Source organism: Doryrhamphus excisus, chromosome 1, assembly GCF_030265055.1.
Source record: "Doryrhamphus excisus isolate RoL2022-K1 chromosome 1, RoL_Dexc_1.0, whole genome shotgun sequence".
Taxonomy (NCBI): Eukaryota; Metazoa; Chordata; class Actinopteri; order Syngnathiformes; family Syngnathidae; genus Doryrhamphus; species Doryrhamphus excisus.
The window spans coordinates 27,817,501-27,843,238 of NC_080466.1; the positions used below are offsets into that span (position 1 = coordinate 27,817,501).

The following is a 25,738-nucleotide window of genomic DNA, read 5'->3' on the forward strand; positions in this document are numbered from 1 at the left end:
TGCCTCTTGTCTTCTCTTTTTTTTACTGGCTTCTTCTCTGCAGAATAGAAACACTGAGCCCAAGGCCTTGGATTAAATGATTTAATGATAAATGGAGGTATGGATCCGCCTCCAGATTGTAATGGGGTGGGGTAGACATCTAACTAGAGGGCTTTTCCAAGCTAAAGCCCCTCCAACACCAGGAAAGGAGAGGAGCAGCGGCATCTGTATTTATTAATAATGTCTTCAGCGGTGTGTAAAATATAGTAACAGTAATAAGAGCTGATAAATTAATCTAATATAAGCCCAATGTATCTTAGCAACCTTGTTAATTCTGAGAGGATCAGCGGGGTAAGCGGCACAAGCAAGGCACCCACCATCAAAAACACACACAGACTCATTAACACACAAACCCGCGACACCTCGCGCATGCTATCATGGCCGCCATCTCCACCGGCGTGCCATCCACATGAATGCATTACACATGTGCCAGGGCACACGCGCTCAGACGTGGCATCCACAACACACAGATCCTCGGGCTTACTGTAAGCAGCCGGGGGAAGGGAGAGGGTGGGCGGGGAGGGGGGGGGGTGTGGAGCGGAACAATGGGATCCTAATCGTCGGGCCGCGTTTCAAAGCCTCTCCTCTCCACAACACGGTTTCTAGATAAGATTTGAGGATGCTATTTATATCTTCTTTGGGGGGAGAGGGGGGGGAGCCAACCAGCGGCTTGGTTTTCATTTATTTGAAGTTGGATCTAATTTGGGAGGGGGGGGGGTTACATAACGTAAGGAGAGCGACACTCCACCTGACTGCTGTTGTGTGAACATTATAGGGAGGGAAACAACAGCCAGTAAATAAATAGTAGCATTCCCGCATGATATTCCCTGGAAATGTCACCGCTCCATTGAAATCCTCAACCAAAGTTTTGGTGTCAAACACGAAACGTCAGAGTTAAGCTGGATTTATTATCATAAACTGCAAATTCCTGCCAGTTCTTAATGATAAGTGCCACCTTGCACCCTGAGTGAGCGAGGGGGTAAAATGGCTTTTTTGATAGGAAAGGTTGCCGACCCCAGGTTTAAAGTGTCCGTGCATGTTTTGGGCATATGGGATGAAACCAGGGCACAGTAGAACACCAGCGAATGACAATTTCAGATCAACATTTGCAATAAAAAGTGACTGTTATAATTGTCTCCTCCCACATTCCAAAAACATGCTAGGTTAATTAGCGACTCCAAATTGTCCATAGGTATGAATGTGAGTGTGAATGGTTGTTTGTCTATATGTGCCCTGTGATTGGCTGGCCACCAGTCCAGGGTGTACCCCGCCTCTCGCCCCAAGACAGCTGGGATAGGCTCCAGCACCCCCGCAACCCTTGTGAGGAAAAAGTGGTAGAAAATGAATGAATGAATGAATGAATGTTTCCAACCACACTAAATGCCAACCAGGACTACAATAGGAATTATGACGTTCCACTGTCCAAACCTCATAGAGACTGAAATCTGGCATCCATATTGAACCTCGAACACGCCAGCAAGAACCTATTTAACCACACGTGCAACAGATGTACATGGACAGAAAGACAAAAAGGAACAGACATTTCTCTTGTTCACAGCTGAGTCCCAGGCAGGCCTGTGGGGAGTGAGGAGGAGGAGGACGAGGAGTAGGAGGAGCGTCGCCAGGATGGACAAGTGCAGCTGAGGGAGGTTGATTTGGAAGTGAACCCCTGACAAGCTTAAGAGAGTACCAATTCACACCGGATCGAGAGGAGGGGGAGGATGGAGCGTCGTGGGAATACTCTGAAGGCCAAGTGGGAGGGACCAGGGCAAGATGGAAAAGAAGGAGCAATAAAAATATATGGGGAGGCAGCAAGGAGATGAAAGTAAAAGGAAAGAACCAGAAATAGAAAAGATGTCAGGAAGTGGATGTCAGGAAGATATGATGGATGAAAAATGTGTGCTGGCAGCCCTCCTTTGCTTTTTTCTGTAATTGTTGATCATCTACCTGCAAGCTGGAGAACACTTGGAAAGGTCATGGAGACCTTATATATATATGGAGGTGCAAAATACCCATTTAAGTCATATACTGTAGTAATATTTTCATTTGTACTGAACATTCATTCATTCATTCATTCATTCATTTTCTACTGCTTATCCTCACGAGGGTCGCTGGAGCCTATCCCAGCTGTCTTCGGGCGAGAGGCGGGGTACACCCTGGGAATAGTAGTCGTACCGGAGTAGTCGTGGTGACTGACTTGTAGCATAATTCAGCATATAGTTCCCCAACACTTAGCCACTGGAGCTGTCCAGTGCTGATCTCAAGCCCAGATAAATAGCATCAGGAAAGCATGTGGTAATGTTCATTCATTCATTCATTCATTCATTTTCTACCGCTTATCCTCACGAGGGTCGCGGGGGGTTGCTGGAGCTTATCCCAGCTGTCTTCTGGCGAGAGGCGGGGTACACCCTGGACTGGTGGCCAGCCAATCACAGGGCACATATAGACAAACAACCATTCACACTCACATTCATACCTATGGACAATTTGGAGTCGCTAATTAACCTAGCATGTTTTTGGAATGTGGGAAGAAACCGGAGTACCCGGAGAAAACCCACGCATGCACGGGGAGAACATGCAAACTCCGCGCAGAGGGTGGAATTGAACCCTGGTCTCCTAGCTGTGAGGTCTGCGTGCTAACCACTAATTTTCATGAATTAAATATTTTCATAGCTGGAGCATAGAAAACATGCTCCCAAACTTGTAAATACCATTAACATTATTAGAGCCCTCTAGATAAGAAATAACACCCCTATAGTCACCTTTACACTTGTAAGGGGAATATAGAGGCACATATAGACAAACTACAAACTACTATAGACAAACTGTACTTCGGTATGTGACAAAAAAAATACATTTAAAAAAAAATACAAAATAATTAAATGAAAAATAATTATAAAAAATAATAAAATAGAATAAATAAAAATAAAAATAATTATATCAGAAAGGAAGGAAGTGAACAAATGTAACAGTTACTGATTGTAAAAGTACCAGACGGAGGGGTAGGATTTAATAAGCTTTGCTTCTTCCTACTTCCTACGACTTTCCTTTTCTTTGGTGCACTACCGCTTGGGAGCCATAATGAAGTGCATAAAGTAACTAATAAGCGTCGCCGTGCTGTAATACTGACAATGTAAGGCTATGAAACAATATTTGGACTCCAGATGCAATGTATGTTGCAAGACACAGTAGGAAGGAAACAATAGAGCGCTGTGACCCCTGTGGTGTCCTAAGCTAACACTCTCCACTGGGCCGCCATGAATAAAACAAGAGCGAGGTTGAAACCCACATTTCCAAGTACTTCACACTCCACTATTACAAAATCCATTCAAAATGCCAATTAACTAGCAATCACTCACATGAGTCCCTTTGCACAGCATTTAAATCCGGTCTTTCTCTTACAAATGTCCTTTTTGTGACCTTCCGCAGTCTTCTACCTCCATGTTCTTGCACATTACTCACCTGAGCAACCCGTCTTTAACAAGCGAGCCTAAGTTTGAGACTGCGGCACCGTGCGGTTCTTCACAAAGGCCTCTTGTATTGATGTTTTATTAACAAGGCCATAAATATTGAAAAGACACTTACTAATGAAGCCACGCCAAAAGCTCCAGAGACTATTTACAGGGTGAGGGAATACAGGCGACCTTGAATACGCCACCCTATACTTCTTTCTACCATGCTTTTCTCCTTAATATCATTTCAAACCCCCCCATGCCATGCCATGATTGGAATTGCCCTGCAGCTTCCTCTGCATGCACACGCAATGCACCCTTAACATCACCTATACGCCCTTCTGTGTTTTTCCATGATCGATGGGATCAATGAATTGAAGGGGGCTGACATGCATTGCCCCCCCGCCCCCACCCACGCCCCCCACCGTCTGAAAATAGTAATCATAAATCATGGGCTCTGTGTTTAATGAGGGTTGTTTCTAATGACAACAGGCATGATAAATGTGTCGGTGGCTCGGTATGGCATTATCACAAAGACGAGTAGCATGTGACCTGTTTGTGTTCCTGTGGCTATTGCTTTTTTTTTTTTTTGCCACTTTGTATGACACGTTGTTGACGGGAAAGAGCCCACAGCAAACCAGTGTTGTGTTGTGTTGTGTTTCCAACAGCTGTTTACACCACACACACCTAAACAAAATATGTATGGAGTGCAGGTTAGCATGAAAATGATAAGATATCGGGCTGCACGGTGGTCGAGTGGTTAGCATGCAGACCTCACAGCTAGGAGATCAGGGTTCAATTCCACCCTCGGGGTGAACTAGGTGTCAGTAAAGTTACATTAGCCACAGCAAGAAGCTCGGAATAAAAAAAACCCTCATTTTCTCTTATTATGTCTACTATGTTGGGTAATACAAGTATAACGGTGACTATAGGGGTGTTATTTCATGTCTAGAGGGCTCTAATAGCTCTAAAAGCCATATTTAGAAGGTCGTAACCAGGTTTTCTATGCTCTCACAATGAAAATATCCACACTTATGAATAAGAAATCCCACTTTACGGGAATACTTTATGTGCCCTGTGATTGGCTGGCCAGTCCAGGGTGTACCCCGCCTCTCGCCCCAAAGACAGCTGGGATAGGCTCCAGCACCCCCACGACCCTTGTGAGAATAAGCAGTAGAAAATGAATGAATGTTTACTATAATAGGTCACTATTAAGGTGACTATAGGGGTGTTATTTCATGTCTAGAGGGCTCTAATAGCGTTAAAAGCAATATTTAGAAGGTCGTAACCACGTTTTTTTATGCTCTCACCATGAAAATATCCACATTTATGAATAAGAAATCCCACTGTACCCCGCCTCTCGCTCAAAGACAGCTGGGATAGGCTCCAGCACCCCCCGTGGGGAAAAGCGGTAGAAAATGAATGAATAAGATATCATTTGAAGATGTCGATGTCATACTGGACTATTTATGCATGACGGCAGCAAAGAATGAAGAAGCGGCCATTGTCGCCATTAACCTCGTATGGCATAGCAGCGGTGTGATAAACATGTGACAGTTAATAATTTGATTAATTCTGCTTTTGTACTCATTTTTATTCTCATTTTATTCTCAGTGTGAGTGCTATACGTATACTGTAGCTGCTCCATTAGTACACCAGGTACCCTTTCTTTCCTTCGAAGCCAAAATGAGCTCCAGAGCAGTTCTATTGATTTCAATAGAAATGTGCTTACACCGGCATCAATACAGCCGCACATTTCTAATACCTCCCTTCTGAATTTTCCCTACACTCCCTCCGCATTCCTCTAATCCCCTCCACCCCATCCTTCCACCGACTTCTACATCCCTCCAAGATGCTGATGCAGGGAAACCCACAACAACCACAGCTTAGGTACACATTCCGGTCTGTATCCTTGGAAAAGCGGTGTAACTCTACAGAGAATACCCCCCCCCCCCCATCCCCCTCCCCACACATTTATTGCACCTCATTCAAACAGGACTAAAGATGGAAGCATGGGAGGTACTGGGTAACGTCGTCAAACATGAACGCTGAGGTTTAATCAGATCAGGTATCGACCATCCTCACAGAGGAAACCTAATGCTCTCCTAGCATCTCTCCCCCGTGATCACTCACTCAAAGGAATGATAAGACGGAGGATATCCAAGGCAGAGGTCAAGGGTTATGGTACGGTTACAAGTATAGCTTCAGGAGTCAAGGTCGGCATGTGAGGCGACAATCCAGAAATCGATGTTGGGCTGCTAGTCTATGGGGTCATGGGTACCCGTCAGATGAAGAACCCCTATTGGACACGGCATTGTTCACTGAGGTTGGATGTGCACTACATGATTCAAGCGACTCAATTCCCGGTTTTCTCAATTCGGATTATTGTCAATAAAAACAAAAACAAATGGAATTGGACAGTCGCAGATCGGAATCAGTCATCAATCACATATGGGTAAAAACATGAATGATATCTGCTAGTATGATGTAATGTAACAGAGTGCTGCCCTCCCTGTGACCAGCCCCCCCCCGGCTCACCGTCCACAAATCCTATTTCATGCCAGCCGGGCTTCTGAAGAAGCGAAACAAAAGCCTGACTGACACAGCTAAAGTTTCGAAAACACCGTCACCGACAATCATCGTAAAAAATCGGTGGCACAAAGCAAAGTGGAACTCCGTTGCATGAAGCTTTTCCGTGTGTGACATCTGAGAAAACTCACACACTTTACTGAAGGTCACCTCTAGAGACAACTCCTTCATTCTTTAGTACTATTACAAAGTACACCAATTATTTATATTGCTTAGTTAGATAGTAGGCAGTATTACACAAAAAAAACCCAAACACATAACCTTGACTGAATAGAAATGGCCTCCATGATCAAGGAACGCAATGAGGCTATACAAGCATGTTTGGTGCCTTGCTGAAGGGTACATTGGCAGTCAAAATGTCTCCAATCCTCTCGTCCCAGTGTCACTTCAGAATAAAAGCAACCCTTTAGTACCAAGTGAGGGGAGTCTAAACTAAAAAAAAAATGGCGTAAACACCAAAGCTGAACGTTAGGTTAGAGTGGTGGACAGAAGTGCAACAGCAAAGCAAATTAGCATGGATCCATCAGCCGAGCATGACAACGAGTGGACGGGTCTAATCAGATACCAACCAGCTGAGGAACCAAGGATTATACAGCATGAATCAATCAGCCGGGTCCAATCAGCTAATGCAAGATTATCTTGAGTGCTCTGTCCGACATGAAAGACTGTGCTAAGCTAAAATGACATTTGCTTCACAAGTCCGTCTGCAGGAATACATCGTAGGTATACACACTGTATGAGTACATAGCTGGTACAGCAGCAATAATACACTTTGGTGTATTTTCTGAAGAGTCCTAGGCTGAAAGACACATAAACAAACACACTATATAATAAAGTTATAACTAAAAACAGGGCTACACAGTGGTCGAGTGGTTAGCGCGCAGACGTCACAGCTAGGAGAACAGAGTTCGATTCCACCCTCAGCCATCTCTGTGTGGAGTTTGCATGTTCTCCCTGTGCATGCGTGGGTTTTCTCCGGGTACTCCGGTTTCCTCCCACATTCTAAAAACATGCTAGGTTAATTAGCGACTCCAAATTGTCCATAGGTATGAATGTGAGTGTGAATGGTTGTTGCAAGTGTAGAATTGTCCAAAATTTAACACGCACTGATTAAGATTCAGAGTGAAGGAGTTGGTCAAGCCCAAGGGTCGGCAACCTTTACTATCAAAAGACCAATTTTCCCCTCTTTTCCACACAAAAAAAATAATAATCTGGAGCAACAAAACATAGCACAGCCAATGGAATATGTCCATGCAGAATTAAACTCTTTAGCTTCTTCTGAGATGTTTCATTTTTGGCATTGATGATTACTTAACCGCTGCACGGGGAGAGCGTGCAAACTCCACACAGAGATGGCCGAGGGTGGGATTGAACTCAGGTCTTCTCACCACTCGACCACTGTGCAGCCTATGGGAATGTAATTTCTAACAATTTATATTTGTTTTTCTCTCATGAATGTAATACCACATGTGTAAATTTATGTATTGTAGTAATTTTACGGGTTTATAACACTTTTTTTTCTTGGTCTGCACGGCGGTTGAGTGGTTAGCATGCAGACATCACAGCTAGGAGACCAGAGTTCACTTCCACCCTCGGCCATCTCTGTGTGGAGTTTGCATGTTCTCCCTGTGCATGCTAGGTTAATTAGCGACTCCAAATTGTCCATAGGTATGAAAGTGAGTGTGAATGGTTGTTTGTCTATATGTGCCCTGTGATTGGCTGGCCACGAGTCCAGGGTGTACCCCGCCTCTCGCTTGAAGACAGCTGGGATAGGCTCCAGCACCCCCGCGACCCTTGTGAGGATAAGCGGTAGAGAATGAATGAATGAATGAACATTTATCTGGGCTTGAGATCAGCACTGGACAGCTCCAGTGGCTGAGTGTTGGGGAACTAAAGGCTGAATTATGCTACAACTCAGTCACCGCGACTACTCGGTACGACTACTATTCCCAGGGTGTATGCCGCCTCTCGCCCGAAGACATCTGGGATAGGCTCCAGCACCCCTTGTGAGGATAAACTGTAGAAAATAAATGAATGAATGAATGAATGAATGAATGAATGAATGAATGAATGAATGAATGAGCATTACCGCATGCTTTCCTGATGCTATTTATCTGGGCTTGAGATCAGCACTGGACAGCTCCAGTGGTTGAGTGTTGGGGAACTAAAGGCTGAATTATGCTATAACTCAGTCACCGCGACTACTCCGGTACGACTACTATTCCCAGGGTGTACGCCGCCTCTCGCCCGAAGACAACTGGGATAGGCTCCAGCACCCCTCTGTGAGTATAAGCAGTAGAAAATGAATGAATGAATGAATACGTATACACAAAAACATGCACACGCGAAGACGCTTGTTGATGTGTCTGCTAATGTGCAAGTGGGCGGGTGGTAAAATGTGTGTGTGTCTGTGAGCATATGGGTGTGCATGAACCATTCGACTCCTCTTATTTCCCAAGATGCACAGTTTTACATGCCCACACACACAAAAACACACGCACATAAAAACAGACACAGTGTACCCCAGGCCCGCTTGTACTAATGAAGCAGCCAGTATGCAGCTACCTTATTACATCCAACCCTCTGGACAGTGTCAGCAGGCGCGCACACACTCCTGCTCCGATTGCGCTTATGGTCTTTGTCATGCATGTCGCTGGCGCTGGTATAAAGTGATATACATTAATCTTAACTTGATCATCGCCACAATTTGTGCCTAACCTGTACCGGCCCGGCAAGGGCACCGTTGCACTTTTACGTTTATCTGCTCATTATTATTGGTGGTGACGAGGCTGGTGCTGGGAGAAGACCATTACCGTAGTTGTTGTCATCATTATTACTATTACTGTTGTTGATTCGGCTGTGGTTGTGTCCATTGTTCTGTCATCCTCCCCCATTCGTTCGACTCCTCGATGCCTCTCTGTGTACCCTCTAGTCGGTTTCTGCGTCTCAACCCAACCGGCCGAGACAGACGGCTGCCACACAGAGCCTGGGTTCTGTTCGAGGTTTTCGAGGTTTCTTCCCCAGGGGAAGTTTTTCCCTCACCTGAGATGCTAATTGTGCTCATGATAACACACATGGTTAACGTTTTCATGTTAGTCTCCAAAGTAGCTAGGTTTGTCGCTAAATAGTTGCCAATTTGGAAACATATGCTTATGGCTACGTTAAAAAGCCATAGTATTTCCGTATGTGGAATCAAACTATGGAATGGATTGAGTAAGGAAATCAAACAATGCACAACGATGAGCCAATTCAAGAAACATTTTTTTTAAATTAAATTAAATTAAATTAAATTAAATTAAATTAAATTAAATTAAATTAAATTAAATTAAATTAAATTAAATTAAATTAAATTAAATTAAATTAAATTAAATTAAATTAAATTAAATTAAATTAAATTAAATTAAATTAAATTAAATTAAATTAAGAAAGCAGGAAGTGAACAAATGTAACAGTTACTGATTGTAAAAGTACCAGATGGAGGGGTAGGATTTAATAAGCTTTGCTTCTTCCTACTCCTTTTGGACATGTGGAACTGTGAACTGATTATGGGATGCATTCAATTGTAATCTGATGCATGTTCAAATGAAATTAAACCATTACCATTACTATTGCCATTACACTGATGCCTCCTGCTACGTGTTCTTATTCTCTGGCAGTGTGAATATCAAGGGTGGACTGGTATCGCCAAATCTATTTGTGGCAGTCCATATTTACTTGTGGCATGCCGCCACAAATGAATAGTGTCTCTACGTCAACTAGAGAACAAACAGCCACTCAAATGCAGCACATTATTTAGCAAACCATTTTCTCATAGCTGCTGACGCTGACAAAACCCCCAAACCCGTCAGACTCCAGGCCGCCATGACCCCAGCGCTGCCTCTGTGACGTCTCTCTCCACTGCCAGCCAGTTTGGATCGAGGAGGAGTAGACTGGCTTGGAGGCAAGGGGCTGCCTAATGGAGTGCTCCACTTGCTTTATTTCACACATCTCATCATTTATCCCACTAAGACACACATACATGTCCAACTCGGGACGATGAGGGCAACCGAGAGGGAAGCCCTCTGGAGAACGAACACACTTAGGATCTTTCTCAGGAACTGGTTTGACACGGAATCAAAGCAGATCTGCGTGAGTTGAATTGAGCTACACTGCCGCTCATATGTGATGCATACATACGTGCCGTATAATAATATAATAATACTTATTCACCACTTAGGATGATTGCTAACTCATTTCTAAATGAAATGTCACATCGCATGCAAATAGAAGCATTTCACCTCTAAACAGAATATATACAGTGTCACATTTAAAATGATTTACGTAACCCTAACACCCCCCCCCCCCCCCCCCCGCTTGCTCTCAGATTCCCCATACAGCTGTGATGTAATTTAATTTCAAGCTACTGTGGTAGCAGCAAATATTAATTTATTAAAGAAAAAGAAGCCATGTCAGCATTTTTTCCAAAAGTGCAAAGCACCAGAGGAATTCAGAGGGGATGAAGCAGCTTGAGCAAAACAAAGAAAAAAGTGTTAATTCATTAATTTTCTACTGCTTATCCTGACAAGGTTCGCAGAGGGGTGCTGGAGCCTATCCCAGCTGTCTTTGGGCGAGGACTGGTGGCCAGCCAATCACAGGGCACATATAGACAAACAACCATTCACACTCACATTCATACCTATGGACAATTTGGAGTAGCCAATTAACCTAGCATGTTTTTGGAATGTGGGAGGAAACCGGAGTACCCGGAAAAAACCCACGCATGCACGGGGAGAACATGCAAACTCCACACAGAGATGACCTATAGTGGAATTGAACTCGGGTCACCTAGCTGTGAGGTCTGCATGCTAACCATCAATCGCTGTGCAGCCCAAGAAAAAAAGTGTTATAAACCCATAAAATGACTACAATACGTAAATTTAAAAGGTGTGGTATTATGTTCATGAGAGAAAAACAAATATAAATTGTTAGAAATGACATTCCCATAGGCTGCACAACGATCGAGTGGTTATCGCGCAGACCTCACAGCTAGGAGACCCGAGTTCAATTCCACCCTCGGCCATCTCTGTGTGGAGTTTGCATGTCCTCCCCGTGCATGCGTGGGTTTTCTCCGGGTACTCCGGTTTCCTCCCACATTCCGAAAACATGATAGGTTAATTAGCGACTCCAAATTGTCCATAGGTATGAATGTGAGTGTGAATGGTTGTTTGTCTGTTATTGGCTAATCTTTTCAAACATTCACTTTGTTGCATCATATTATTGAGAACACCACGCTGACTCACAATTCCAAATGTACACAAACACAACACGTCATGTGCTCCGAAATCCGGAAAACACCGTTGGCGCCTGCAAGAGCATGAATGAGCCTAAAAGGCGACACACACACACACACACACACACACACATAGTTGTGTGTGCTGATTGTGCGTCGTTTGGGCAGGTTTATATTAACATTTGATTCTCTGGTGTCCACAATCTGAAAGGGTTTTGTGGTTAAAACTGGAAAGGCATGACGCTGAATAATTGAAGGCGAATACACACACACACAGCCGAGGTCAGCCATCAAACACACCTCGTTAGGGAGACTCTGGCCTCCTCTATTATTCACTCATACATGCTCCCCTTTTACCGCTCGCTTCCTCTCTTGGCCGGAGAAATGGACTCGAGCAATGAGTGCAGACAGATAACAAAGGTATAAAAAAAAGTGAGAAAGGTTGCCTGAAAGAAAGGAAGAGCAGTGAGGCGATGGTGACAGAAATAGCGAGCGAGAAAAGAAGGGAAATGATAATTGAGCGAGGCAAACGGGGGGTGGAGTGGGGGGGGGGGGGGGTGTTTACAGGTTTATCTCATCTCATGGTTTGTACCGGGATTAGTCAAACTACATTTTAATCATCATTGATTTGGAATTGATGACAGCAATTAATGTTTCTAATGTATCGAGTGAGTGAAGTCGTTACTGTCAATTATGAAGGCAATGGTGGCAATCTCCATCGTAACTCCAGCTGGCGGGGGGGGAGGCAGGTAGGGATGATTCGGGATATCTGACATTGGAAACCTTTGTCTATTACACGAGGGTATTAACACCGTACTGGAAAATCAATGGCGAACAGACCGAACCATCACAATAGCAACGTTTACATGAGGAGTTTTTCTCTTTCCGAATGACCTTTTCCGAAAGCAATGGTATACATGGAAAGGAATATTCCAATCACGTGTCTACATGCGGCGCTATAATCAACCAGAATAGTCAATGGGGCATGCCCAGTAAAACGTAAACACCAACATCACATGATACCAACTTCCTCGAGTTTTTCTTTCACTTGTCGGAATAACTCCGTATTGCCAGTTTTTCCTTCATCCAGTCTTGGAATTTAGTTTGAATCAAAAACAAACTTTCCGCAGCAGTCCAGTGCCGATTGCTCGCCTCCATTTTTTTTTTTTTTTTAATCGGAGAACGTCTGGAGCTGCGTGTTACGTCATATCTCAGCATTCGCTGAAAGAACGCACCCGGGAACAGGAAAAGATAAAATTCAATCTTGCTAATATTTTATAATTAAGCTCGGCACATGTTTTATATAGATATGTATTTTCTTTTTTTAATAAAACTGGACTTATGAATGGCGTATAGAAGGGTTTAGATTCTGTTCCACAGATGGTGCTAATGCACACGAAAGCTGCTTGCCAACCGCCAATAAACAACAGAAGAAGAAAAACACCACGAAGAAGAACACAGTCTGACAACTTTCCATTTGAGCGGGTACAAGATACCTCAATCGGATTGGGGAAAGGAATATTCCACCCCCGGGAATCCGATTACATATTCATTCGGATTGGCACTTTTCTTTCGGAATGAGGTGTATACAAAGGTTACATTCTTTCCATTTGAGCAAATAACCTGAATGGAATTGGAATATTTGGCTAATGAGGAGATAAAATCCTCCGTATGCAAAATCGCTTACATGCTGGTTTACATCTGGTAAGAATACAAGACTACAAACTTTATTTTCGATTTACATTGCAACCAAATGGACTACAACCAGGACTGATTGATTGATCAAAAGTTTGGGCTCACTTGCAAATTTCTTTGTTTTCCAAAGAAAAACACAAATTTTTGTGTGCAAAATTTGCACTAAAAGCACGCAGGCCTCACAGTTAGGAGACCGGAGTTCAATTCCACCCTCGACCATCTCTGTGTGGAGTTTGCATGTTCTCCCCGTGCATGCGTGGGTTTTCTCCGGGTACTCCGGTTTCCTCCCACATTCCAAAAACATGCTCGGTTAATTGGCGACTCCAAATTGTCCATAGGTATGAATGTGAGTGTGAATGGTTGTTTGTCTATACACTACCGCTCAAAAGTTTGGGATCACTTGCAAATTTCTTTGTTTTTCAAAGATTTTTTTCCATTTCACAAACAATGAAAATGAATCAGATGATTTTCAAAGAAGGATCTACATTTTTGCATAGAGGCCTACTATCAACAACTGTCAGTCGTCTGCATCAATCTCCTGGTATGGCTGCTAATCCAAGTTCATCATTTTATAAGGCTAATAGATTATTAGAAAAGCCATCTAAAAATCTAAACTAAAACCTCTTACCATGCTGTTAACTACTCCCTTCAGAGAGCAGCACAAACTGGGTCTAACAAGGACAGAAAAACGCTGCACAACTGTGCAAGAAGACAAATATCTGAGAGTGTGTAGTTTAAGACAAAGACGCCTCACAGGTCGTCACCTGGCAGCTGCACTAAATAGTAGCCGTCAAACTCCAGCATCACCAGTGTCAGTATCAACAGTGAAGCGGCGACTTCAGGATGCTGGACTTCATAGCAGGACTGCCAAGAAAAAGCCATATCTCAGACTGGCCAAAAACATTTCCAAGAGATCCCAAACTTTTGAGCGGTAGTGTAGGTTGACTGTGGTTAGGTCACAGAGTTAGCATCGATGCCATGCTAGCTATGACACCGCCATTGTAGCCTTTAGAGTTGAGTCTGATGTCAACAAAACGATGCACTGACAAGCATCTTGATCTCATTAAGCTGGATGCATTAGGAAATAAGAAAATATCTGAACATCAAACTCACCAACCTCTCCAAAAGACAATGTTTACATGAGGCTGATCAAACACAAAAACAAAAATATGACAAACCCCAGGAGGATCCGATGATCAAACGGCGCCTTGGAGGTACTCTCCCAAAGATCTTACATGACATATGATATTATGATATTAGAGCATGAGACAAAAACATCTGAGGATAATATCGAGTAAAGAAGCACCCAATTCAAACTCTTTTTTTTTTTTTTCAGCCTATCCCAGCTGACCCTGGACTGGTTTCCAGTCAATCCCAGAGCACACAAACACCTTCACTATGGATAAATCAGCAGCTCCTATGAACCTAACACATTTTGGGATACGCACCAGAAATAGTTGGGACTAACATTGCGATTCTCCCAGGATTTTATTCCCATGTATTTATTATGATTCTTGGGTTCTATGAGCACTTTATTGACGGGAAGACATAGCCGATGAACACCAACAAAGAAGAAGTTTGGCTCAAAATAGCGGTTAGCTCAGTGTAAAATTTGCAACACAATAGCCACGTTTACATGAGGAGTTTTTCCTCTTTCCGAATGGAATCTTACCGAATGACCTTTCATAAAACAATGGTATACATGGAAAAGAATATTCCAATTTCCTGTCTACATGCGCCGCTATAATCAACCAGAATAGTCAATGGGGCATACGCAGTAAAGCTTTTTCATTCACTTGTTGGAATAACTCCGTATTGCCAGTTTTTTGTTCGTCCAGTCTTGAAATTTAGTTTGGATCAAAAACAAACTTTACGCAACAGTCCAGTGCCGATTGCTCGCCTCCATTTTTAAAACCAAAGAACATCGTTATATCTGAGCATGTGCTGAAAGAACGCACCCGGGATAAATTTAAACAGGAAAAGATAAAATTCAATCTTGCTAATATTTTATAATTAAACTCGGGACATGTTTTATATAGATATACATTTTCTTTTTTAATAAAACTGGACTTATGAATGGCGTATAAAAGGGTTTAGATTCTGTTCCACAGATGGCGCTAATGCACATGAAATAATTAACAACAGAAGAAGAAAAACACTACGAAGAAATACGCACCCTGACAACTTTCAATATTCCAACCCTGTGTATCCGATTATATATTCATTTGGATTGGCACTTTTCTTTCGGAATGAGGTGTATACAAAGGTTACATGCTTTCCGTTAATTGGAATATTTGGGTCCATGTATACGTGGCTATTGATATCATATAATGGAGGGTGCACGGTCAACATGATTAATGTTCACACATTCATGGTGTACAAATAACAGGATACTAGTAGCCCTGTCACAATAATGGTATGATAAAACCAGCTTGATAATTAATTATGATGTGTGACACAGGCTGGATGACAAGAGGCTTCACTCTGCATCTGTTTGTGTGTGGTGGTTCTATAGTGGAATAAACCGACAAAGTCGGCTCTTTATGGAGGCAGGGCTACTGGCTACTACGTATGGCTACTACCCCAGCTGTAGTTAGCATATGCTAACATAAATGAGGGCACAAAAGCGAATGCCTTAGCCAAAAGGAGGGAATATTTCGGTTTTGAACAGAATGAACAGTTTTCTCAACTGGGAAAATAAAACCACCGCTGGAGGTGCTCGGGCAGCGGAGCCTTCAATCCCGACCGTCAACGCTTGGGCGCTGAGGCGTTTGGTCGGCAAATGTAAACAAAAACAGTCCAACATGGCGGTCGCCCAGGGAGTAGACAATGTCACTGGCTGAACAGACATTCAATTAGAATATTGGGGAATTGGTAGGAAAAAGTACAAGAATGGACATTTTGCTGTGTTGTCTTTGTAAGAACACGTAGCAAGGTGACATGAGAAGCTGCTCTGAATGTGATGGATGATGCAAACAAACCAGCTGACCTCCTCTGACACACAACAAGAGATTTCCACCGCTGTGGCACCTTTTAAATACTGATAACAGCGTGGCACTGCATGCTGCTCTTTCTTTCCCCTCTCATTGTCCTGCTCCTGCATTCCTCACCCCCCCCCACCCCTCCCGCCCCACCCGTGCCTCTAGGTCTAATTAACACCTCAGCTCAGGGCAAGGGATGCGGCGGCAGCAGACCATGAGAGGAACTCATCAGTTGAAACCAAGAGCCGTATCTTTTATCTGAATCTCCCATCGCTATCACTCAGCAGTTTCTCTTCCCGCGTAGGTTATCGGCAGAGACTGACCCAAGCAAGGGAGGGGAAGCTCCGTCTGTCTATTATTATTTTATCTATGTCTAAAATAACAACAATGCAGTTAAAAAACAACTACAGGGTCAGGCAAAATGATCTGATACATTTGTAGGTTAAATAAAAGCAAAATAAAGTAAAGAAACAAAAAAGTGTTTTTATTTTTTTATCTTTTTCTTCATAATGTACATTTGTAGGTTAAATAAAAGCAAAATAAAGTAAAGAAACAAAAAGTGTTTTAATTTTTATCTTTTTCTTCATAATGTATATTTGTAGGTTAAATAAAAGCAAAATAAAGTAAAGAAACAAAAAGTGTTTTAATTTTTATCTTTTTCTTCATAATGTATATTTGTAGGTTAAATAAAAGCAAAATAAAGTAAAGAAACAAAAAAGTGTTTTTATTTTTTTTTATCTTTTTCTTCATAATGTACATTTGTAGGTTAAATAAAAGCAAAATAAAGTAAAGAAACAAAAAAGTGTTTTTTTTAATCTTTTTCTTCATAATGTACATTTGTAGGTTAAATAAAAGCAAAATAAAGTAAAGAAACAACAAAAGTGTTTTTATTTTTTATCTTTTTCTTCATAATGCCATTGTTTTTTGTTTATTTTTCAGTTGCTGCCACGAATTGGACTAGTGAGCATGGCGCTTTCATTGTGGAAACGTTTATCAAAACAAATCTGTAACTGCAACACAACGAACGTTCCGTTTGCACTTCCATCTCGGTAGACATGATCCTGTAACCAGCTCAAAACCCGGTCTTATTATAGGTTACCAACTTCAGAGCTACTGGATCTGCATTGAAACCAAAATCAAGCGGCCGACAGAATGACAGAATGGCATTATATGTACTTTTCGAAAAAAACAACCTTTTTTGTTTCTTTACTTTATTTTACTTTTATTTAACCTACAAATGTTTCAGTTTACCTGCCATCCAAATGCAAAAATAACGTTAATGATGTTAGCCAAAAACTTAACGTGGTGGGTAACTCTCATCAGGGCTGTCAAATGATTTATTTGTGTAATCAGATTAATCACAGTTGACTAATTAATTAATCATGATTAATCAACAATGTATGAAATATGCTCATATCATTAACAGAAACATGATGATATGTATTTAACATGTTTTAACAGTTTCAATTCAAATCAGGAATAAAACCTACACACAAAAACATCAAATTGTCTGACTGTTTGCGATGTTTCTTGAAGTGACCCTGAAGTACACTATAGGATGGATTTAGTCAAACTAACAGATACACTTTTATCCTGGACCGTCCTAGCTGCTGTTATGTTTTTGTTGTGGAAAATAAAAGACTGCTGATGTAAGCTAATTCGCCAAGACCCTTGTTTAGTTCCATGCAGTCACACAGGATGTAATATGCAGCTCTTTATTATGAACGCCAGAAGTGTGTTGTTTGTCTTGGAGCTCTTGACGGCTCGACTTCAGAGCGTCCGTAAATGCACCTTGCATCTCCTCGCGTGGCCGACAATGAGGAAGTGTCGTTCTGAGAAGTTTGTGAGTTGGAGAGACATTTCACTGATTTTAAGGTGGAGGTATAATTAAATTATTTACCGCCGTCTTTTTTTGACAGCCTAAAGTTTTAACATCAGTCACTGCGACGCCAATGTAAAAAGATTTAAGAAGATTAAAACCATCCGCCTTAACTTTGATAGTTTACTTTCTCACTTGATGATTTAATAAGTTAATTCCCCCCCCGTTTCACTTTCACAATGATTCAGAATTCAGGATTGTACAACCGTGTGGGTCATACTGAGGACCATTTTAGCCTTTATTTTGGAATCGGCTCATACAGCATTTTACCATAATGTCGAATGTAAACGCACCATCAACAAGCAAACACCAAAGAGGGAAGAACTAAATTTGAAACACTTATATGCTAGGACTACATTAAAAAGCCATAGCATTTCAGTATGTGGAATCAAACGAATGGATTGAGTAAGACCCTCAAACAATGCACAACGATGAGTCAATTCAAGAAACAATACAAGCAGTTGATGTTTGCTAAATACAAGGATGAAGAGTCTTGAACCAGTCATGATGTGCTATATATATCACTATATTGACACTTACTATGGTACCCATTATGGCATTGGATGCTCATATCAACCCCTACTTCGGTAAAAAAAAATTAAATTAAATTAAATTAAATTAGGAAAGCAGGAAGTGAACAAATGTAAGTTACGTGACAAAAATAAAATTAAAAAATAATAAAATTTAAAAAATAATTAAAAAATAAATAAATATAAAACTTATTTTTATTATATTATATTATTGTTTGTATTATTATTTATTATTATTATGTTATATAATTTATTTATTTTATTTTAATTTATTTTTTAATTATTATTATTTATTTTTTTATTTTATTTTTACAGTTACTATGGTACCCATTATGTTATTGGATGGTCATATCACCTCATACATTATTTTAAAAAAAAGAAACCTTAAACTGTATTACGAAAAGCAGGAAGTGAACAAATGTAACAGTTACTGATTGTAAAAGTACCAGATGGAGGGGTAGGATTTAATAAGGTTTGCTTCTTCCTACTCCTTTTGGACATGTGGAACTGTGAACTGATTATGGGATGCATTCAATTGCAATCTGATGCATGTTCAAATGAAATTAAACCATTACCATTACCAAGATGTACTGTAATTTGGGTTTTGAGTTTAGTTCAGGATGAACACCAACAGTCCACTTTGTCATTTAAAGACGTTGTGCGTCTATTGTGTGTCTGGACTTGTCATATTTCCGTGCTTTCGTGAGCTTCATAAAAAGACGCACTGAGCAAAATCTAATCTTCTGTTGAATTAGCATATGAGAAATGCATGTAGCTTAATCCCCGCCTGGTAATGACAATATCCATATCTGCTTGCTAAAGAGTCACCGACACTGGGAATCTACATCCAGCCCCGACTGTCCAACACATGCCACATTAAAAATCATCACTTCATTATTTCATTCATTTTCTACTGCTTTTTCCTCACGAGGCTCGCGGTGGGTGCTGGACTGGTGGCCAGCCAATCACAGGGCACATATAGACAAACAACCATTCACACTCATATTCATACCTATGGACAATTTGGAGTCGCCAATTAACCTAGCATGTTTTTGGAATGTGGGAGGAAACCGGAGTACCCGGAGAAAACCCACGCATGCACGGGGAGAACATGCAAACTCCACACAGAGATGGCCGAGGGTGGAATTGAACCCTGGTCTCCAAGCTGTGAGGTCTGCGCGCTAACCACTCGACCGCCGTGCCGCCTCACTTCATTATATTTTGCCTTCAAAATAAAAAAAACGCCAAACACGGTTGTCGTCTGTGTTGGCAAAGCTCGTCGTACATGTTTAGCACCTCATCTGAACGACAGACTGTACCGCCGTTTTGGGCCAGGAGGGGAGCGGCAGCCAACCAGCTCTCTTCCACCAACACTTCCGTTCTCTGAGTTGCTTTCCAAGGCAGCCAAGACGAGAGAGACTTCTTTTTCTGGAATACTATCCGACTCTTGTTCTAGCTCTCATTCCAATTAAAGCCTGTTTACTGTAAGGGAGGATTAAGTCCGTGGACGATGAGCTCATAGGGAGCATGATGGGTGTGGGCTACAAATGGGAGGAGCGGATATCTCAATCTTCCCCCAACAACACGACAGTCCACTCCACTCCACTACGGCTGATTCAGCATGGGAAATAATAATTGCGGAGACGACGTAATTCTCATTCTGTTTGTTTGTGCGCCATTGTGATTGTCTATTCTGCTCATGTGCTTACTGACGGCTGTGTGTGTGTGTGTGTGTGGGGGGGGGGGTTAACAAAAAGACGTTAAAACAGTTCAACTTATGAGTTCTACACATGTGCATGGTGTGTTGACTAGCAGTGAGCACTTCCCGTCCACATCAGACATAATAAAAAAATAATACAAACAGATATAATAAATAGAATATAAAATAAAATAAAAATAGAATATAAAATAATATAAAAAATAGATATAAATAATAATAATAATAAATAATAAAAATAGATTAAAACAGATTAAAAATACATCTGAAAGTGGAAAAAAGTGGAAAGTGGGTATAAAACACCTAAAAAAAGACCCTATGAAAATAAGATTTCAATGTGAAAAAAAAGGAACATGAAAATTAAAAATGTCTAATATTTACAAAGGAATTAAAGTATAAAATTAAATATATAAATATTATTATAATATATATTGTTGTTATAATAATGATAATAATAATAATAATAATAATAATAACAATAAAAAATAATAAAAAGAACAGTAACAATAAAAAAAATAATAATAATAATAATTTAGATAAAATAATAATAAAATAATAATAAAATCATAATTATATTTAACCTGAAAAATATTTGTATAATTTTTTTTAGGGGTAAAACAATACATGTATTTGTATCCAACCGTTAAATACAGAGGTCACGGTTCGGTACGCATGTGTATCGAACAATAAGCAAGACAGCGGTTGCCACATTGTTGCGGTCCGGATAATCGTGCCATTCCTGATCCTGCTCATCAGTGTGGCCGAAAATGGTTTCCTACTGCTATCGTGACCGGGAGAAGCAGAGTGTACAGCGGGAGAAGCCGCCCGCCATGGCCGAACAAGACGCATTCATGTCGGCTATGCTATGCTGCCGGGCGTCCATGAAGGTGGAGAAGGAGGCCCGTCGTTTTCAGTCTTTTTATTAATTTTTATTAATATAACCACCCATTCTTTGGAAAGTCCCTTAAAGCAAAACACAACAATGATAATAATAATAAAAACTGTATGATTTCTTGTGTTCCAAGCAAGAAAATGGCGATTCGATATAAACAAACAACATTTATAAAGAATCCTGCAAAGTCTCAAACTAACATTTAATTTAGTTTGGTGCTAGCAAACATACAATCCTTATAGCCTCAAAATCAACATACCAGGGTTGACGCAGACACCAATTACGGAATTTAGAGCAAAATGCAAAAAAAAAAAAAAGGCTGAGTGAGATTTTGGAAAGGATTCCATTGTGAAAGTAGCATATTGTTGAACAGATGCCTGGATGTCTTTGTGAGGGAAACACCCCAGTAGCAGCTTAGAGATGATTCAAGCATACACAGACACACAGCGTCGGGTCAAAGCAGGGGAGAGAAAAAAAAAAAAAAAAAAAAAAAAAAAAAAGAAGGGAGGAATAAAATGGTGCTAGTGAGTAGACACACGCCTTGGGCTCACTAATTTAAATACAAGCCACGCTTCTTTAAAACACCTGTGATCTGAATGGTAACATCCACTTTGCCTTTTTCTTAACCAGTCATGATGTCACGTTTGGTCTTGGTGATCATGTGACATTACCACATATATCATATTACACTGCATAATGAGTACACTGCAATTCGGAGTAGAATAATTTGAATTAACTGTAAGGGGGAATAGTGGTGGTTAGCGTGCACGCCTCACAGCTAGGAGACCCGAGTTCAATTCCACCAACGACCATCTCTGAGTGGAGTTTGCATGTTCTCCCCGTGCATGCATTTCCTCCCACATTCCAAAAACATGCTAGGTTAATTAGCGACTCCAAATTGTCCATAGGTATGAATGTGAGTGTGAATGGTTGTTTGTCTATATGTGCCCTGTGATTGGCTGGCCACCAGTCCAGGGTGTACCCCGCCTCTTGCCAGAAGACAGCTGGGATAGGCTCCAGTAACCCCCGCGACCATCGTGAGGATAGGCGGTTGAAAATGAATGAATGAATGAACATGATTAGAGCCCTCTAGACAGGAAATAACACCCCTATAGTCAACTTTAAACTCATATTACACAAGATAATAGAAAATAAAGAGAAAATAAGACATAATATATATGACACGGGCTGCACGGCAGCGAGTGGTTGGCGTGCAGACCTCACAGCTAGGAGATCTGAGTTCAATTCCACCCTCGGCCATCTCTGTGTTGAGTTTGCATGTTCTCCGGCTACTCCGGTTTCCTCCCACATTCCAAAAACATGCTAGGTTAATTAGCTACTCCAAATTGTCCATAGGTATGAATGTGAGTGTGAATGGTTGTTTGCCTATATGTGCCCTGTGATTGGCTGGCGAACAGTCTATACACTACCACTCAAAAGTTTGGGATCACTTGCAAATTTATTTGTTTTCCAAAGAAAAACACATTTTCATGCATTTCACAAACATTTTTATCCATTTCACAAACAATAAAAATTGATTTTCAGTTGAATCAGTTGATTTTCAAAGAAGGATCTACATTTTTGCATAGAGGCCTACTATCAACAACTGTCAGTCCTCTGCATCAATCTCCTGGTATGGCTGCTAATCCAAGTTCATCATTTTATAAGGCTAATAGATTATTAGAAAAGCCATCTAAAAATCTAAACTAAAATCTCTTACCATGCTGTTAACTACTCCCTTCAGAGAGCAGCACAAACTGGGTCTAACAAGGACAGAAAAACGCTGCACAACTGTGCAAGAAGACAAATATTTGAGAGTGTGCACTTTAAGACAAAGACGCCTCACAGGTCGTCACTTGGCAGCTGTACTAAATAGTCAAATACCCGTCAAACACCAGTATATCACGAGTGTCGGTATACTTCAGTATACTTCGGTAGTTCATAGCAAGACTGCCAAGAAAAAGCCATATCTCTGACTGGCCAAAAATATTTCCAAGTGATCCCAAACTTTTGAGCGGTAGTGTATGTGCCCTGTGATTGGCTGGCCACCAGTACAGGGTGAAGACAGCTGGGGTAGGCTCCAGCACCCTCCGCAACCCTTAGGATAAATGGTAGAAAATGAATTCTTAACCATCACAGAAGTTAACAACATGTTAGAATCCGTCTGAAAATTCATTCATTCATTCATTTTCTACGGCTTTTTCCTCACGAGGGTCACGGGGGTGCCGGAGCCTATCCCAGCTGTCTTCGGGCGAGAGGCAGGGTACACCCTGGACTGGTCGCCAGCCAATCACAGGGCACATATAGACAAACAACCATTCACACTCACATTCATACCTATGGACAATTTGGAGTCGCTAATTAACCTAGCATGTTTTTGGAATGTGGGAGGAAACCGGAGTACCCGGAGAAAACCCACGCATGCACGGGGAGAACATGCAAACTCCACACGGAGATGGCCGAGGGTTGAATCGAACCCTGGTCTGTGAGGTCTGCACGCTAACCACTCAACCACCGTGCCGCTTCCGTCTGAAAATAACACACAAAATATCAATCACTAGCTTAATTGTGTTAACAAGTAAAATTCTGAAGTGATATACCACAGTACCAAAGATTATTAGCGGTATTAGCTTGAGCATGCCTTGTTAGCATCGGCGCAGCTTCAAGGTGAGCATTGGACAAACGCCAGAGAGTAAATTATCCGTAAAAGCAAATGAAATGTTTCACTCATTTTTCTCCATTGTCTGATGACCTCACCAAAGCGAAAGCTTTCAACCCGATTGGACGGCGAGGCAAAGCATTCCATTCATCCGAGCAGGAGATTGAGGGCGCCATTGCCATCTAAACACGGTTGTCTGGGGGGGGGGGGTCTTTCTCATAAACATGGAAGTTTGGAGAGCGGCCCGCGTGCTGCCGGACCTCTGTTGGCTGTTAAAACCGTGGGTGATTATGGTGGGGTGGGGGTACCACAGGGTAAAAGCAGCCATGTAAAGGCGAACAGATGGAGAGACACTAAAAACACACGGGTTAGAACCCCATCCAATATCTAATAGTGAAATATCCCCATCTAATACTGAAAGACCTCCCTACCTCTCGCACTCCCACGATTTTTTTTGGAATGTGGGAGGAAACCGGAGTACCCGGATAACCAACACACACAGGGAAAACATGCAAAGTCCACACAGAGACCCCCAAGCGGAGATCCGAACCCAGATCCCAGGCCCAAGCCATCACTGGAATGAACAATCATAAATGAACATGACTTATTTTTGCACTACTAAAACACACACCTCACTGTTATGTACAATAAACTTCAAATTGTGCAATACTGGACTTATGTGCAATAATATTCATTCATTCAAGTGAAACTCAGGTACAATATATGTAATACTACATTTGGTTTACTGAAATTCCACATTTTGGTTACTGCAATTCTACATCTTGTTACTGCATTGGTTATTGTTTTTGATGCACGGTGGTCGAGTGGTTAGCACGCAGACCTCCTAGCTAGGAGACCAGGGTTCAATTCCACCCTCCGCCATCTCTGTGTGGAGTTTGCATGTTCTCCCCGTGCATGTGTGGGTTTTCTCCAAGTACTCCGGTTTCCTCCCACATTCCAAAAACATGCTAGGTTAATTGGCTAACTCCAAATTGTCCATAGGTACCGCTTTTCCTCACGAGGGTTGCGGGGGTGCTGGAACCTATCCCAGCTGTCTTCCAGCTGGGAGGCGGGGTACAACCTGGACTGGTGGCCAGCCAATCACAGGGCACATATAGACAAACAACCATTCACACTCACATTCATACCTATGGACAATTTGGAGTCGCTAATTAACCTAGCATGTTTTTGGAATGTGGGAGGAAACCAGAGTACCCGAAAAATGAAAACCCATGCATGCACGGGGAGAAAATGCAAACTCCAGGGTGGAATTTAACCCTGGTCTCCTAGCTGTGAGGTCCACTTGCAACATCACTTTGTGAAATACACATGATGACTTATTTTTTACCTGGAACTCATCTTTTCTATTCAGGTTATTTCCTTTGAGAAATAAAAAAAAAAATTCTGTTTATCCGATGTAATGGTATGAAGCAGGTCTTTATCTTTGACAGCCTTTCGTAGTCGTTCTGTGTAATTGTCCAATCATAAGAGGGCTGCAATAGTGTAACCATTGTTCAAGGTAAAGTGTGTCAGTGATTTGGTTGGCTAAACCAACGAAGCACAATGCCGCACTCGGTATACGTGAAGATTAGCAACTTTATTATCGGGAAAAAAATGTTCGGATTGCAGATCCCAGGTATGAACGCCTCGCTTTCATTCACTGCTGCATTTGGCCTCAAAGTCACGACATAAAGTGCCGGCCAACGCGTTTCCAAATCAGGTGAGTGGATGTGGAGTCGAGCGCCCGAGGCAGACCGGGGAGTTAAGACTTGGCCCAATTAAAGCTCATATTAAAAGTCAAGCCTAACAGACAGAAGACTGGGCATTATGCAGCCATGCGCCAACACGCATAAGTATGAGAGGGAAAAAAAAAAGGTTCAATTCCACTCCTAACAAAGCTCACATTTTCAGCGTGAGATCTTTGACAAGTGACGGCACGCTCATCCCGTTTATCCCGCCTGAAGCTTACCATAACGCTTCTTGCAAACAAACCAGACCTTTTATTCAAACACGCCGTGAAATTCATCAATTATTCC

At 41.7% G+C, this 25,738-nt stretch overlaps 1 protein-coding gene across 5 annotated transcripts in view; it reads right to left on the reverse strand.

Moving 5' to 3' along the window:
• The window catches only part of gphnb (gephyrin b), a 190,504-nt gene that overhangs the window by 81,548 nt on the left and 83,218 nt on the right, over window positions 1-25,738 (reverse strand). The gene's annotated exons all lie outside the window — the stretch shown is intronic.